Source organism: Rhodnius prolixus, unplaced genomic scaffold (genome assembly GCF_049639745.1).
Source record: "Rhodnius prolixus isolate KJV_2025 unplaced genomic scaffold, Rpr scaffold_2, whole genome shotgun sequence".
Taxonomy (NCBI): domain Eukaryota; kingdom Metazoa; phylum Arthropoda; class Insecta; order Hemiptera; family Reduviidae; genus Rhodnius; species Rhodnius prolixus.
The window spans coordinates 39148824-39165635 of record NW_027411592.1 but is presented as its reverse complement, the minus strand read 5'-3'; the positions used below and the strand labels follow the sequence as shown (position 1 = coordinate 39165635).

The following is a 16812-nucleotide window of genomic DNA, read 5'->3' as shown; positions in this document are numbered from 1 at the left end:
ATAGTCTTTTTTTTCAAATTCACTAATTCCAAAATTCTAAAATATAATTCAAATAATATCTAAGTTCAAAGTATTAGATTATTAATAGTGAAATTTATGAAATTGAATGAATGAATGATATGAATCGTAAATTTAGTGAATTTATGTAAAAATTAGGTAATTCGAAGGGGGCGCTACGGTAGCCGAGCGGTGCGAGACCTGCGAAGCTAATGTGCATTGTGGTACTGGGTTCACATCCTATGAATTCAAGGTTATTGTAAACAAATTTGTAAATAATTTTTCTAGTAATTTGTTTTTATTTAAGGCGCCTTGAGCGGAGAATTAATTATATTTTCAAAATTTGAATTTATTTATAAAATTAATGGATTTCGAGAATCTCTGTAAAGCCGAGAAGTACCAGATTTTTGGATTTAGAATGACTGTTTGTATATTTACATTCGTCATTAAAACGAATAAGTAATAGTTTTCGAGTTAAAGATTTATGATACTTGTAGAGGTTTAAAGCCCTGAAACATGCAATGTAGCATTTGTTTGGTGATTCACAAAACATAAATTAACGTTAGGAAAACTCACTGGGTTGATTTCTTACTCATTCTTGTCCATTAATTTACACGCAAACTAATGCTCTAATCAACTAAGATTCAGTAGTGTTCAGTGAATCAATACAAGCTGTTTTAATTACTTTCAACTAAATGAAGACTAGAAAAGATGTAGTAAATGAAAATTGGTTTTCTTGTAGAGCTTTTCCAATATTTATTTCATTATTTCACTTTCTCTGGAAAAGGAGTCAAATTTAATTACAGAAAAGTTTAGCTGAGTGCATCTGCTGCCTGCTGAAACTAGTTCTGAACTTAATGCAATTTTCAAACTTGCCAAGTCCTTTCTCCACTATAAACTTTAACCTAATTACCCAAGTACATTTAAACTCATCCTACAGACATCTAAAATATGTGCGTGCCCACCCTTTTGAGCCAGGTGAGTGCCACAAAATAAAAACCACCACTTAGAGCACGCTACACATTATAACCAGGCTAAAATCAAAATTAGTCAGAAAAAATTCAAATAAATATTTCAAGTTCTTGGCCAACACGATTTTGTACATTCATCTTTCCATTGAACTAACTTTATTCCAATTCGGAATATTGCTAACACATTTCTTATTTATCGGATTTTTAAGTCCAACTACCAAGTTAGATGTCATAAATGGAGGCCACTAACGAGAACTTGCCTCACACATTTGATTCACTGAAATAAAGCGCTGTAATCGCACAATATTCAATATTTTGTAATTTGTAATTTTGGGGAGAGCTGAAATTTATTTCTCCCTTAGTAAAAAAAAGTAAAGTAATCGCCTATTTTTTCAGGCGGAGCTTAACGTCCAACAACCAATTAGGCGACTAGCAAACATACTTTACTGTAAATTTCTTTTTATTAACCATTAAATAAAATCCAAGGCCTAAGACCGGGAATCGAACCCAGTACCACAATGCATACTAGCTTTACAGGTCGCGCCTCTAACCGCTCAGCTACCGTGGCGCCTAATTTCTCCCTTAGCATCATGCAAAAATAAAGATTCTTCCACAAAGAGTTGATAAAAGTGATTTATATGACATGTATTCAAGAAATACAAAGTTTAAACAAAATAATGGATACATTTCGGCAAAATAGGAAAATTAAAAATGAGCTTCATTTTGAAACCAGGCCCATTATTGAGCAAATGGCTCTCCATTTTTCTTTCTTACTTACTATTTTTCTCTATTCCATTATTGACTTTTTGGGTACCATTTGTGTCTGTCTACTTTAACCATTTATTTAAAATACCATCGCATTTTTGGTCTTTCTTTTCTGTCTACTGCCATAAAAGGGCAACCATAATTGTTGCATGTCCTTGTCCACCTTTTATCATTACATCTCAAGGTATGCCCGTCCCATTTCCATTTAAGTGTCTTCACAAACTTCTTTGTCTTTCACTTCCGTTTCTTGTCTAATTACTGGAGCTTCTGATTCTATCTAGACTTCTTTCCATTGCTCTTTGAGTTACCTTCCATCTATTTATTTATTTATTTTTTAATTCCATGTTTTACACCAATATTATTAGGCTCGGCTTTATATAATAGTCAAATATCTTTCCTTTTTTTGGTTAGCACATAGCAGTTCTTCATTACGTGCTTGAGTGACCAATATTTCCTTGATTAAATCACATTTCTTCTATCAATTTCTTTTTCATTGCTAATCTCGAATCCTTATTATCTGCCCCAATTGTATGAAACATACCCATGAAAAAAAAAAAAAACACGCTATGCATCACATAAATAACCAAAACTGAACAAAGCAAGTATAATATAAGTCAGTAAATTGAACAAAGATCGATTATACTTGGTAGTATAATTTCAAGTGCTGTTTAGAAGTTCTGTGGCCAGTAAATGATGCTAGTTGTCGAACAATTACATTATTAGGAGGGTTCGAGGTCACATATACGGGCATTTATTGTAGTTTATTATTGTGGTAAGAATGTAGAGGACTGGTTTTTTCTAGAGAAATGTTGGATTGTCTACTGCTTGTGCTTCATTTAATATTTATTAATGAATAGCATTTAATTTCTCATTGATTTTGTTTTAAAGATGTGTTTTTTATAGATACAAACCTGGATCAGGTTTTATTCAAGAATTATGTGAGATTTGTTATTCCTAACATTAATCTCTTTCTACCTTAACAGTTACTTTAAGTTCTGAAATTTTGGATTAGTTCGAAAAGTTTATTGAGAAGATTTATAAACAACTTTCAAGTAAAAAATACAATATAATAATATCGCTTATTATAAATTCTCTATCAGTAATAAAGTTGATTGAGATAAAGTCTGGCTATTAAAAGGGTAATTGCTGAAATATGGATATTATCGGAACATTCAATTAGGTCATTATAATTTATTGTTACTAAATTGAGCGTAAACGGTGAACAGATATTACTTGCGCCAATGATGCTTTCAAGTAATAAACTCCACGTTGTTAAGTAACTGTATACACCCTTTCTATTGGCCGATTATGATTCATAAATCTTCATCGTATCACTCAACGGTACCTCATGCTTATGTTGCAAGTTTTTTTAATGGTTACTTTCTTCTTAGACAATTTGGATTAGTTTTTTTCATAGGGGTATAATCAAGTACTTAATTATATCGCCAATATTTCTGGATTGCTTATAATGATGGCTTCTAATTGAAATTCATTATTCACGAAGCAATAAATAAAAACACAAAAAAGGTGAAAAGAAATTATCTCAAAATCCCGTTTAAGCTTCCTTTTGAGTTTGATGAATGAAATGTTTGAAAGAAGCTCAAAAGTAAAGAATATATCATCTGAGACATTTAATAAAATGGTTATATTTAAAAAGCTACTAGGGAAACTTCTGTTTAAGCGGTTTAAAAATTAGAATCATTTATTGTAAAGACTGTTTAATACTTTAAAATGTCTAATTTTTTGAATCCCTGAAAGAGCGAATAAGGTTCACAAAATATTTGGCTGGATTAAGGTAGATGATTGACATTTTTCCTTAAAAAAATATACTCCGAATGGAGAGAATAAAATTTTAAATCTCAGTTTCTAATACTTTCACCCTCTTACTGCCTGGATATATTAAATAATAATAATGATATTAATAATAATAATTAATGGAGAGGGGGGCACATTTGAACAGAATTTACATTTTCTGTTATGGAGTGCACAGAATCGTATTATTGAACCTTTTTATTTTGTTTTCTACAACTTCCAAGTCTTCTTAACAGATCTATATCGATAAACAGTTGGTACTTTACATAAATATCTATATTTTTTCATTTAAAAATATTGTGTCCAATAGAAAGAAATGATATTACTTTACTCTGAATGTAGCTTCTATCAGTTATTTCTCTCACTACTACATTACTTTCTCTTTTAAACCACTGAAATCTAGTTCAAAAATCAAGAATGACTCAGTTAGGGATGTACCCGAAGTGATGGGTTTAGGAACAAAATATTCGGTTTGTTGCGCTTCTTAATGTAGGTTCGGACCATTTTCCCCTTCTCTGCGATTAAACAAAAAAAAAAGTCACAAACTTGCAGGTCGGTAGGGCACATTTTAACTGTGATGTTGAAATGTGCCCCCTCTCCTTTCATAAAAGAAAATATAATATCCAACACTTTTTGCAAGCAAATAGACTTTTGTAAATACTAGATTTAAAAATACGAATTCCAAATGTTAATATGGACTAACAATACTTACACCTTGTACACTACAATCTACACAATACACTTACAAAGCTGCAACAAAAAATTTTACTTCTACCTTACAAAATATAATATTCCTCAATTCTGGACTTTAAAAAACAATGAAAACGAAGGGTAACTCTGTCAATTATACAACAGGTCTACCACAACGTATGGAGAAAATTACTAATTATAAATGTTTTAAATATTTGGCGGGCAATTAAAACTGTTCAAAGGTGCCCCTTCTCCCTTACTTGTATATTTACAGCAATAGAATAATCACGCTGTACAAATACATAGAGCTGTTGTGAATAGTGAGTAACTAGGATGAAAGCAGCGCTATTTTTATTATTAATTAATTTAACTAGATAATAGATGAGAATTGGGACTCGCCGAGTATTATGTGTTACAGATCGTAACTAATTGAGGGATTGTCTTCTTGCTGAGAATGTGGGCCAATGGAATATATCGAATCACATTTATCATTTAGAGCTCTCAGGAAACTGTGGGTATTTAATTACTTTTGTCAATTTCCGCTTTTATCATTATTTTGCCTTGTTTTTCTTTATTAAATCTAATAAAACATAACATTGGCTCTCAGTTGGTTGAATAGTCTCGCAACTCTACTCTCTCTTCAATTAAAGATAAAGCTCCATTAAAGTAGAGATTTTTTCCAAGTTTTAAAGATATTAAAATCAAATTCATTAAAATATTTGTATGTTAACACCGTTTTTAATTAATATTTGAACTGATTTATTTCTCTATCAATTGGATAGAATAAAAAGATGCTGTTTATTGCAGCATTCATAGATACAAATATAATGTAGATTAAACATTTGTTCGATGCTTTAATCATGCTGAAATAATATTTTTATATCAATATTATTTTCTATCCATTTACTTATCGACACGTACCAAAGAATAAGATGTTACAATAAATTTAGAAATGGAAAAAACAACAGTTTTAGATTTTCTACTGAGTGAATATTATTCTGCTCTCAATCAGAACAGAAAACAAATTATGAGGTCAACTTATTATTAAAGTTATTACTTTGCCAGGTTGATGAATAATTTTGTTTTCTTCCTACTGTCCTTTTTGTGGGAATGCAAATCAGCTAGTTATCGATTAACTTCGTTTTCATAAATATTTTAAAGTGATAAAAGAGCAAAAATTTGAATAATAAAACAATTTTAAAACACTAATAATTATTAGAATAGAAATAATTACAAATAACCATTAGGTTTAAATTCATTTAGGATTAGGTCACATTTAGAGTGTGCAGGAACATTTGTTAAAAGTACTGCACACATGAGTTAGATTCTACGAAATAGCCTCCTTAGGATAGACTATATACATGAACTAGATTAAGTCGTTGTTACATATGATATATATTATTGTATAAGTCGTTACAAACATGATTATTAATAGTTAAAGCAAAACCCAAAGTACTTTTAATTGCTAGAATTTTGGAAAATGTCAACTTGTGAACATAAGGGATGGTACCATCGGTGAAACCGCATTCCCCCTAGTGCTGCACGAGAAACGAGACAAGTCTCGGTCTCGGTCTCGGTACCGAGACCGAGACCGAGACCGAGACCGAGACCGAGACGAGACTTGAGCAACAGAGATCGAGACATGATATATATCTCGTCGAAAAATCTCGGTCTCGTCTCGGTTTTTCAAATATTAATTTTTAGCTACAAAAATAAAAAATCGTGTTCTTTATTAATAAATAATCATTACGGGTAATGAATTAATTATTAAAAGTTACGATTTTATTATATATGTTCAATATTACTACATCTATTTGACTTCGAATTACATAAGTAAAGTAAGCAAAGTATTGCCCAAACATTGATACATAAAAGAGTTTTTACTGAGTCAGAAGTTAGAGAAGATCTTCTATTGGTCATTATCATCGCAGCTTGCGAAAATAATCTTTCCGATGGCACTGAAGTTGCACAGATACTAAAAATATCTTTTGCCATTCTAGACAAATTTTTGAAGGAATTCTCAAGTGTTTTCCACCATTCTAAAATGTCAACGTCTACTGGTGCTTGGTCTAATTTGGTGTAATTAATTATTTCTGTCTTCCATGCTTCGGTGATATTTGCTGATTTTTGAGCAAATGGTGCAAAAATATTGATGCTGTCGTCGTCATCGTCAAAAGGTGAATCATCAGATTCTTTATCTTCACCAACAGCCATAACTAATGGAGCGGGAAGTTTCTTGGGAGGTGTATTTTTTATTTCACGAATCGACTTGTTATGGCAGGCAGATATGTTATTTAGGTCTTTCATTTGGCGCGTTTTTAACATCTTTTTGAAATTATATAAAGATATATAACATTAATAATAATATATGATGCATTAAAGTGTAAGTAGTTGTCTTCTTTTACACACATTTTCATTACCAATATATAAATTAAAATAATTATTAGAAAATAATAACATTTTTTGAAAAGATTATTAATAGCAAACCGCTTTTAATACTTAAACAAAAATTCAAAAAACCGAGACCGAGATATCTCGACGAGACCGAGACCGAGATTTGAGCGACCGAGACCGAGACCGAGATCGAGACTGCATAAAGTCTCGCCTCGTCTCGGTCTCGTGCAGCACTAATTCCCCCTCGTCGGCTAGACCGATGATGTAAGAGGAGAGCGCGGTCTGCTTCCGTTTGCCTAGGCTCCACCCTGCCTTGCTGAGCAAGATTTGTGTGTGGCAGCCCGATAGGACAATAGGGTACCATCCGAGCTCTAGTGGCCTTAGTATGAGAAAAGAAAATGTGTAGTAGGCGCTAATGGCCATAGACGTCAAAATTTTTTTACAAATAACAATAGAATTGTTTAATCTATGTATTTCTATAGACTAGGATACATCTGTCTTTCAAGCAAAGACTAATTGCTTAATTTAAGTATTGGCAGCTTAACTAAGTCGATGGAGACCGGCTCTCCCGGTAACAACGAGGAGAACTACAATTTCTGAAAATGCCGTTTTTTCTAATTTTTGTCAAGTTTTTCTCGAAATCTATAAGATCTAGGCTGTTGCAAAAAATTATAGTGGTAAAGTAAGATTTGCCTTATATTATAAAGAAAATTTGGAAATTTTATCTTTTATAGGAAAAGGAAAAAAAAAATTCTAACTCAACATTACACTGACGACCAACAAGAGACCTTTGTTTAAGAATACATCGTTCCTACCAGAGAGTTTTAATAAAGATCAGAATGAGACCAACAATAATTTAGTTTTAAGGGATATATATCCTCATAGCGAAATTAAAAGAACATTAGTACAAGAAACTGAGGAAAAAATTAATATTACATGTAACACTAAATTGTATAGATCAAATTTTTATATTTGATGGATGAAAGTAAGTATAAATTTAATAACGGATCATAAAATAGAATGCATTTTAAAGAATCCTTGTAATCTATTTTGCTGTAAATGATTATATACGAATAGAAAATTGTTGTTCATATCCACCTGCAGTTCGCTACTACATAGCTCGCATAACTCTACTCCCATAAATTAATATTGCTCGTAACTCCCTTATTTCGAGGCAACTTCTAAGTCTACATTGTGTTTAAAACTAGTATTTATCTATTAGTTATTGTTTTTCGCATTTCAGTTTCCTTTCATCAGTATCTTGTACACTTTTATGTCTGTAATTAAATTAGTTTGACGGTTATAGCCTTGGTTTAGGAGTATGTTATAGCTTGTTGTAACGTTTAATTACAGCTAATACTCTAATATTCTACATAATGATGATATAATAATTTATTAGGCTCTAAATGTTTTAATGTTTTCTGGAAAATGATTCCTAGAGATGCTGATGAATGGTAAAGTCAGGTTTTCATTCGAAATAACGTAGGTTACTTGGTTCTAAGAGGGTAAATAATTAGTTGGAAGTGTTAGCCAGGTTTACTTGATGTGCGATTTAAGGGAACTTTTTTTGGGGGGGGGAAGAATTTTACTGAACAAACAGCAAGATATTTCCTTAATGTTGATGCATCAGAAATCCTTTCCAAGTGAGATTTATTTTAGGCAGATCTTACTGGCCTTAATTTATTACAGTCCCAATTTATTGTGCCCCAAAATACGCACAGTGTGAGACGCTAATATAATTGAATTTTCTACACTAGACTGATTAATTCTGATGGTGGTATATAAAAAGTCCAAAGCCGGTCTGAATACAAAATATAAAACAAGCTTGCTCCCTCGGATAAATATCCATACACAATCAAATGGTAGATTTACAACTTGTTGGAGTTAAGAAGCGTCGATGAGTTTGAAAAACAATGCCATTATTAGAACTAAAATTGTCAATTCGCTGTTAGAGTTACCCGAACGAACACATTTCTTTGTTTTAATTTGCTGCTTATAGGTATCCATATCTGTTTAAAGTTGAATAAGGTTGTGCCGAACTACTAGAAGATATTAAAACACTAACATTTAAAAAAAAAAGTCACTTTTTTTTAGCACTCTCTATACAACCAACAATCTATCAGTAAGGGACTCAGCACTCTCTTTACAACCAACAATCTATTAGTAAGGAACTCAGCACTCTCTTTACAGCCAACAATCTATTAGTAAGGAACTCAGTACTCTCTTTACAACCAACAATCTATCAGTAAGAAACTCAGCACTCTCTATACAACCAACAATCTATAAATAAGGAACTCAGCTCTCTCTATACAACCAACAATCTATCAGTAAGAAACTCAGCACTCTCTATACAACCAACAATCTATAAATAAGGAACTCAGCTCTCTCTATACAACCAACAATCTATCAGTAAGAAACTCAGCACTCTCTATACAACCAACTATCTATTAGTAAGGAACTCAGCACTCTCTTTACAACCAACAATCTATCAGCAAGAAACTCAGCACTCTCTATACAACCAACAATCTATAAATAAGGAACTCAGCTCTCTCTATACAACCAACAATCTATCAGTAAGAAACTCAGCACTCTTTATACAACCAACAATCTATAAATAAGGAACTCAGCTCTCTCTATACAACCAACAATCTATCAGTAAGGGACTCAGCACTCTCTTTGCAACCAACAATCTATTAGTAAGGAACTCAGCACTCTCTATACAACCAACAATCTATAAATAAGGAACTCAGCTCTCTCTATACAACCAACAATCTATCATTAAGGGACTCAGAACTCTCTATAAAACCAACAATCTATCAGTAAGGAACTCAGCTCTCTCTATACAACCAACAATCTATCAGTAAGGAACTCAGCACCGTGTAACTCTTGAGTACAATTAAGTCGATATTTTGTAGTAGTAAGCCATCTGTCTACCTTATTATCGTCATTTTGTACTTAACATACCTATATATGAATTTGTTTGTTTGTTTCATTAATAATAATAATTAAATTTGCTTCATTTCAGGTACGTTGTGTTAGTTTTCATCATCAATCATCCATCAGGTACCACGTAAGTCTTAGATCTGCCTCTTATTTAACAAAATGCACAGCTGCGGCTAAATTACAAAATTTTACTTACTTAAAAACATGCCTCTTACATACGTTTACAGGTTTTGCTTTGTTTTCTTTGAAACGTTGGTAGGATTTCCTCAAAACTCTTTTCCGCATATATTTCCATTCTTTTCAAGTTCTTTAACTTTTCTCTCATTGTTGCAAGTAGGTATGCTAACCACGAGCTAACTTCTTTCCTAAACCATACTTTTCGCTGAAGTGTTCACTAGAACCCCATTGCTTAACGGAACTGAAAGTTATTTCTTCAATAGGCAGGGCGCCTTTAAAATGTGTTTCAATAAGCTACCAAACGGTGATGCAAAAAATTATTCCTTTCACAAAATCTCAATAGATAAATAGCGATGGTGTTGTGATGTGAAAGTAAACTGAAGCTATATCTGATATAATATACAATCTGAAGAATAATATCCGGCATGTAAAATAAATCCTTCACAAAATTGATCTTAGGATGGGAAGGAAATCTATACAGTAATAGGAACCCTTGAGAAAATTCAGGTACAAATTAATTTTCGCCATGTAGAATTTTTTTGTTGCCCTTGTGCAAAACCTAGAAGGACAAAAAAATAGGTCTTGAATTGCAACCTACGACCCCTACCATTGAATTTATCCATGTACACTTCACTATAAGTACTTTCTTATGTGAACATAGAGCTAGGATAAATGTCTTCAGATGCGCATAAAAAAAAAAAAGAAAATGAAAAAGGTTTTTCTATTGTCTCGTTATTGTCCTTTTGTGTAAACTTGAGTACCTTCTTCACATCAGCATCTTGGTAGGTTTCTTTGACAGGTGGAAGAGGTAATTTGAAAAGTAGAAGATGTTTAGACCGGAATTGCTTCCGTAAAATCTTAACATCAAGGGTGGATTATCATATAAAAAGCGGAGCTATATTGGGCGTAGTTGTTTTACCGGAAATGTAACGGACACTATGCAGAAAACCGGTATCTTAAGAAGACAATGATAAGAAGATTCCCAGGGGAATATTTAGGTCAAGAAATATAATAATGGTGAATGGTATAGTGATGGCTAGAATGTATATCCAGTGGGAAATATTATGCGAGATTTATATGTACTCTATTCACCTATCCGCGGTACTAATAACAGAAGTGGAATATATTTTCAGTATCTTTTAACAGAATTTTCGCTTCTTATTTTGAAAATACCGTTCGCTGTGTTCCAACTATTCATCAACTTATTGTTAAAGCTATAACACTTGATATATCATCAAAAACGCCGACCATTTTTTTGGTTCTTTGTTTTCTCTGTCACTTCACAAAGCTACGCAGGTATACTGTCGTGTTCTTTTTATTCTCCTTCTGGCTTTCACTTAAAGAAATATAATATTAGTCCTCACTAAGTCATCAACATAATATTGCTAATCAATTTCCGGACACTTCTTAAGTGATTCCTGAGAATATCCCAGCCTAACCTTGCGAAATGGATTAGCTTAGTAAGCTTCCGTACGCTTTAAGACGACAGAAAACTACAAGAAAAAGCGTAACTTTGAAAACTACCGAACAATTTTTTTCCCATCTTTTTCGATTAAAAGAGATAAAATAAAAATATGAAATTTAAAATAAGTGATTGATAATAACGTCTTACCTTCTTTAAAGAACATCCAAGTTCATCAGCACATCAATAGATCACCAGTCCAATAGCACTTGTCACTTTTTAAATTATTCACATTATTTGCACTATAAATGTACATAACGCATTAAAAATAACATTTACGAAATATATAAAACAGAACTTTAACACTCACTATTATTCACTTAAAAAATATCGTTAAGAGACATCTCCAACCAGTTAAAGATGGCCACCGGTAGCTGGCCTTGCAAATCAGCTGTTAGAACGTTATCAAAGCAGAGTGATCAACTTCATTCTTTTCATTCATTATCTACAAAAATAGAATGAAATTAGGAATATTTATTTAGCGAATTAGGGATTTTATTTAATCGATTTCTTTTAAAGTCATCTTAGAGATATCAAAGAACATTTAATTAACATAAGCAAATATTGACACTAATTAAATTTTATTTTGGTAGATTTCGAATAGAAAATAAAGAAAAAACAAAAAAAAAGTTGGTCACTCTGCTTTGATAACCTTCATTTACCAGTTGTTCACCCAGGCCAGTTACCGCCGGCCATTTTAACTCGTTAGTAATCTATTAACGTGATTTCTTAAGTGAATATTAGTGAGTGCATTAATGAAGTTCTATTTTATAAATTGCGTATAAGTTATACTTAGTGCGTGATATAAAGTTTTAGTGCAAATAGTGTTGGGAATTATTTAAAAAATGTGTTACGTGCTATTGGAATGGTGATCCATTGAGGTGCTGATGATTTGGATATTCATAAACAAGGTAAGACTTTATTATCAAATACTTCCATTAAATTTCAATATCATTTTTATTATTCTTGCATGCAATAAACATTTTATCATATAATTATTACTTACAAGTTAATATTAACGCTGCAAATTGACTACGTTCAATGTTTTTTAATCCTTTAATTATGAATGCAACAAAAAGTAAATTATTTTCTCTTTATTAGAAAATAAGTTCTAAATTAATTTTCTTGGTTTCCCAAATGGTTTTCGATTCCCTTTATGATGTATTCTTTATCTTCCTTTTTAATCGTCTAGAAGTTTAAAATTAACTTACTTAGTTTCCTCATGTGGTTTTTTGGAACAGATTTCTGTACCATTAGAATGAATTCTTTTATTTTTTCGGGTTAATCAAGTAAAAGATAAGTATTTGCATTATTTTTCTCAACAAGTTGTTTTTTTTTAAATGGATTTACCTCGATTAAGTATTCTTTAATCTTTTCTTTTTAATCGACTGTAAGTTCAAAATTTGCATTTTCGATTCTCCTATTTTTTTTTTCATAATTGATTTGAAACCCTTTTTGATATTTCTTAAATCTTTTGTTTTTTAACAACTACAGTTTCAATTTAATATGATCACTATTAATATTAAATCAATATGCATTGATATTTGTAAATGTAATGCTCGCGAAATTCAGGAAAAATGTGGGATAATACAGTAATATTACTTGAATGATGTTGTTTTAAAATTTGAATAGAACACATATGCTTTTTTGTACGTTACTAAGCTGTAATTGCAAACTGAAATATGAATGAAATGTTGGATGCTTGCTGATTTGTGTACCACTTGTCGCTTAATTTGGCTTTATTCTTAACTTTTCTAAACTGTAAGATTTTGTTAACGATATTAGTAAATGCCTTCAAGAATATAGATCATTACCAGCTTGTCTGGATTGTGAAGTTGAGTTTTTAAAACAGTTTAATTAGGTTTTAATTGAAATTGTGGACTTGTTTAATCATCTTCTAAAAATAAATAAAAAAAACTTATCAAATGCGTTCTGGTTTAGACGAGTGATATCTGTGAAATATTGCATAAACGTTGAAACAAATATTTTTATCGCAGGTTGAATACAAATGTGGTTTTAAAATCAAAATTTTAGATTCTCAGACATCTCAGATATTGGATTGCTAATTTAGCCCACCGCAGAATCTTTGCAAAATCTTGTAAATGTAATTGCATTCAAATAGATACGTATGTTAAGTTGGTTAGACCGGGAAATTATGAATCAAAATAACTGGTTTTTAATGTTCTTGAATCAATCAAAATGTTTTTACTTTCTCTTTATTCTTCTAACAGGAGGTATAGCGATCGTACAGGTTTTTAGTATTGTGTTATCTCAACAGTTTGTCGCCGGAAATGTTTTTATTAATTGGACTTCGTTGAACTTGATACGTTATTGTGGTCGGATCATGCAAAAAACTTTTCAAAATGTTAGTTTAAAATGTACTTGAATGCTTAATACCTTAATTACAATACAAGTACCTGAAAATGTGTTATGCACATTGCTTTTACAGCGGGTTAATTTTTCCTTAAATAAATATTGTAGTGCGCGAAAGAAACAGGTTTTATTTTTTCCATGTAATTTAAAAATATTCATTTCTTTGGTAGAATAACCTGTTAACTACAAATTTTATTACATACTTCCGGCAAGTCATAGTTAAATAGGCTGATCAGGAAGTTAGGTTCGTAAAAGGCGACTGCGTAAATCAATGTGTTAGGTGTGCAACAGTACTTTTATAATATTAAGTGGAATTCAATAAGCAAGTGAAATGGCAAATTTGAAGAATATCGGTTATGCAAAAAATGTTACTTTACTAATTAAATTTTGGGATTTTCAACATTTTTTTGCACTTAAATTTTATTACGTTAAGGGCGGTAAGAGAAGGGGAAAGACGTCTAGGAATTAGTAATATTATGGATTTTGTAAGAAGAAAAATAAATATTTAGCTACATCTTAAATAAATATTGAAGGTTCTTTAACGTTAATTGCTAATGAAATCTAGCCAAGCTGTTAATAGCTCATGACTGAATAGATTACTTCGTTTATGACCTCTGTTATTGCTTATATAAAGGCATTTAACTGCAACATATCTACATCGACACAAGTAATAGCCTCGTAAATATGTCCACATGTTTTTAAAGTGCAAATCATGTATTTCCCATTCCAAATTGTTTCCCTGTGTCACTTCAATTTACTGTTAATTTATATAAAATCTACCAGATTAATGCTTTACATTGCTTTAAAAACTAGAAGTCTCGTTGTACTGTATAAGAGATAGAAGGCACACTTTGTTTCCTGAAAAAATATGGATTTATTAGATAATTAAAACTGTCCGGTAGGACAGTTGTATAAGGGTTGATCGTCAAAAACTGCACGAAAAAGCGTAACGTTGAAAAACACAAATCTTTGACAATTTTTTTTCTCTTTTTCTATAAAAGATAAAATTCCCAAATTTTCTTTAAATTATAGGGCAAATCCTCCTTTATTACTGTAATTTTTTTTGCAACAACCCAGCTCTAATAGGTTTTGAGAAAAAAGTTGCCGAAAATGAGCAAAAACCGCTTTTTCAAAAAATGTTCTTGTTCTTGTTCTTCTTCTTCTTCTTGTTGTTACCTTTTTTGTAAACTGCGTAGCGCCCATACGCGCGAACCGATTTTCATGAATGAGGTGTCATTCGATTCGGAATTTTACGTAGATGTGCCTTTTGGGGGTCTCAACGCTGTACATCGAATGGGAGAGGAGTTAGCCCCCTTTATGTAAGGCCCCCTCTAAAATTATTATTACTAATTACTCTGTAAATCTTGTCCCGATTTTGATAACATTTGGTAGGATGATAGGGTTAGGGCTCCCCTACGTATATTTAATAAGAGATAATTCTAATAATGTTTAGTTCAGAATTTATGTAGTAAAAGGAAAGTAAGTTAATTAATCGCCTAAAGAAAGCCAGTTCAAGTCTATTCACCAAATTAGGTGCATTAGCAACTAATGAAGTCATGCATTCCTAATTTTCCGTTTTAAGGTTCTCTGTGAAAATTAGTTTTGGTGCGGTTCCACTGTAAGGCCAAAACGATAAATTACAGTGAGTTCAAATTAGATATTTCGCTTAGATGTCATTAGAATACAAGACAATGCAATTTTGATCAAAATTAGATAACCGAATTTACCACTATACAATATATATTTTTCAGTTTTTTTAAAAAAAATTAGATTTTATCTAAAACAGCAGATCCGCAGTGATAGAGGATATCTTCGAATTTATCCGTCGTAGCAGGCATGTTTATTGTATCTCTAACCTGTATCGGACTTCCGTGCAACATTAGAGGTAGATTAATCAGTTTGATGTAGAGATTTCGAAGTTACCTTCTCGCACTGAGTAGAGTCAGCAAGACGGAAACATAAGGAAGTCGAAATCTCTACATCAAACTGACTAATCTACCTGTGATGTTGCACGGAAGTCCGATACCGGTTAGAGATACAATATGGTCTAAAAAAAAAAAATGCTGAAGGTCTGAAACCAGTTAGAGATACAATGAGCATGCGCGCTACAACGGGTAGGTAAAGAATAAGCTGCAAACCGGCATTCAATTCGTATTGATATTCATAATCATTCAACCCAAATATTTAATAATTTCTCTTATAATAATTTAAAAAAAAAAATTGGGGTACAATCAGGTAGTTGTGATTGATTACCTGCCCTAATAGCGGGAGCTTCAGTAAAATAACCTGAACGAGAAAATGGCAACAACAAACAGGACTGACATTAAATAAAATTAACTCTGCATAATTCTCTTTTACTTTAAGGTCCACTCTCATATTATTGAAAATAACTATTTTGTCCATGTAAATATCCTTTAAAATGCTAAATGTTAATACGCTACTGAGTGGTAGTAATGTGAAATGTTAATGCAGATGTGCATTGACTGCGAAATGCGATCTTGTCTGCACTTTAGCAAGACCACAGTTTTCATTCTTTTTTTCTTCGATACCAAACTGTGCGTGATGTTGCATTATGCATTTTGTACATCACGCGACTCCATGGTGCTTGCAACTCTCCACCTTAGTGCACATATCACCTTATATGGTCGTCCTGCTGTCCAAGAACTTCTAAATCTCTTATTTCTGCAATTAGTTTATAATCATCTTTATTCTTTATTTATCCAATCACAAATGTTTAAAAGTTTATAAACATTTTCAATTTAGTGATACTACTAAATTGTATTGATTATTTAAAATTTAGTTATTTTATTGAATTAAAGAAATTCAAAGTTAAATGATATTAGTCAATATTATTAACAAGTGTACTAGTTATTGCAGGTTCCCCAATATTTACTGTAGGGTGTTTCAAAAAATATTGACTTTTAAATTTAAAGAGCGCCGGGCGCAAAGTTCATTTAAAAACAAAAAGTTTCGATCGAAATAGAGCAAAATCGATTAATATTTAGAGGTCGCTACCATTGATCAAAAAAATTTTGTTGTGCTTTTTCTTTTTATAAAAAATTCTTATTAAATGTTTTGTATCTTTTAAAATTATTAGCAAAACATGTAATTGTACTAAGTTTATTTAAATATAATTTGCTATAAAGACAAAGCAGTTGGAATCATTTTGATGGCCTTTTTATTTTCAAAGTTATGAATAATTAAAGAAGCTGTATTAAAAAAAAGAAT

At 31.6% G+C, this 16812-nt stretch overlaps 1 protein-coding gene across 2 annotated transcripts in view; it reads left to right on the top strand.

The window, feature by feature from the left end:
- Egfr (epidermal growth factor receptor) overlaps window positions 1–16812 on the top strand; it is a 380956-nt gene that overhangs the window by 64143 nt on the left and 300001 nt on the right. Inside the window, exon 1 of one of the 2 annotated variants that reach the window (XM_074119175.1) lies at window positions 11910–12122. The exons of the other annotated variant lie outside the window; for it this stretch is intronic. The gene's annotated coding sequence lies outside the window, so the exon portion shown is untranslated. Of the gene's footprint in view, window positions 1–11909; window positions 12123–16812 lie in introns of those variants that run through there. 2 annotated transcript variants of the gene reach the window in all.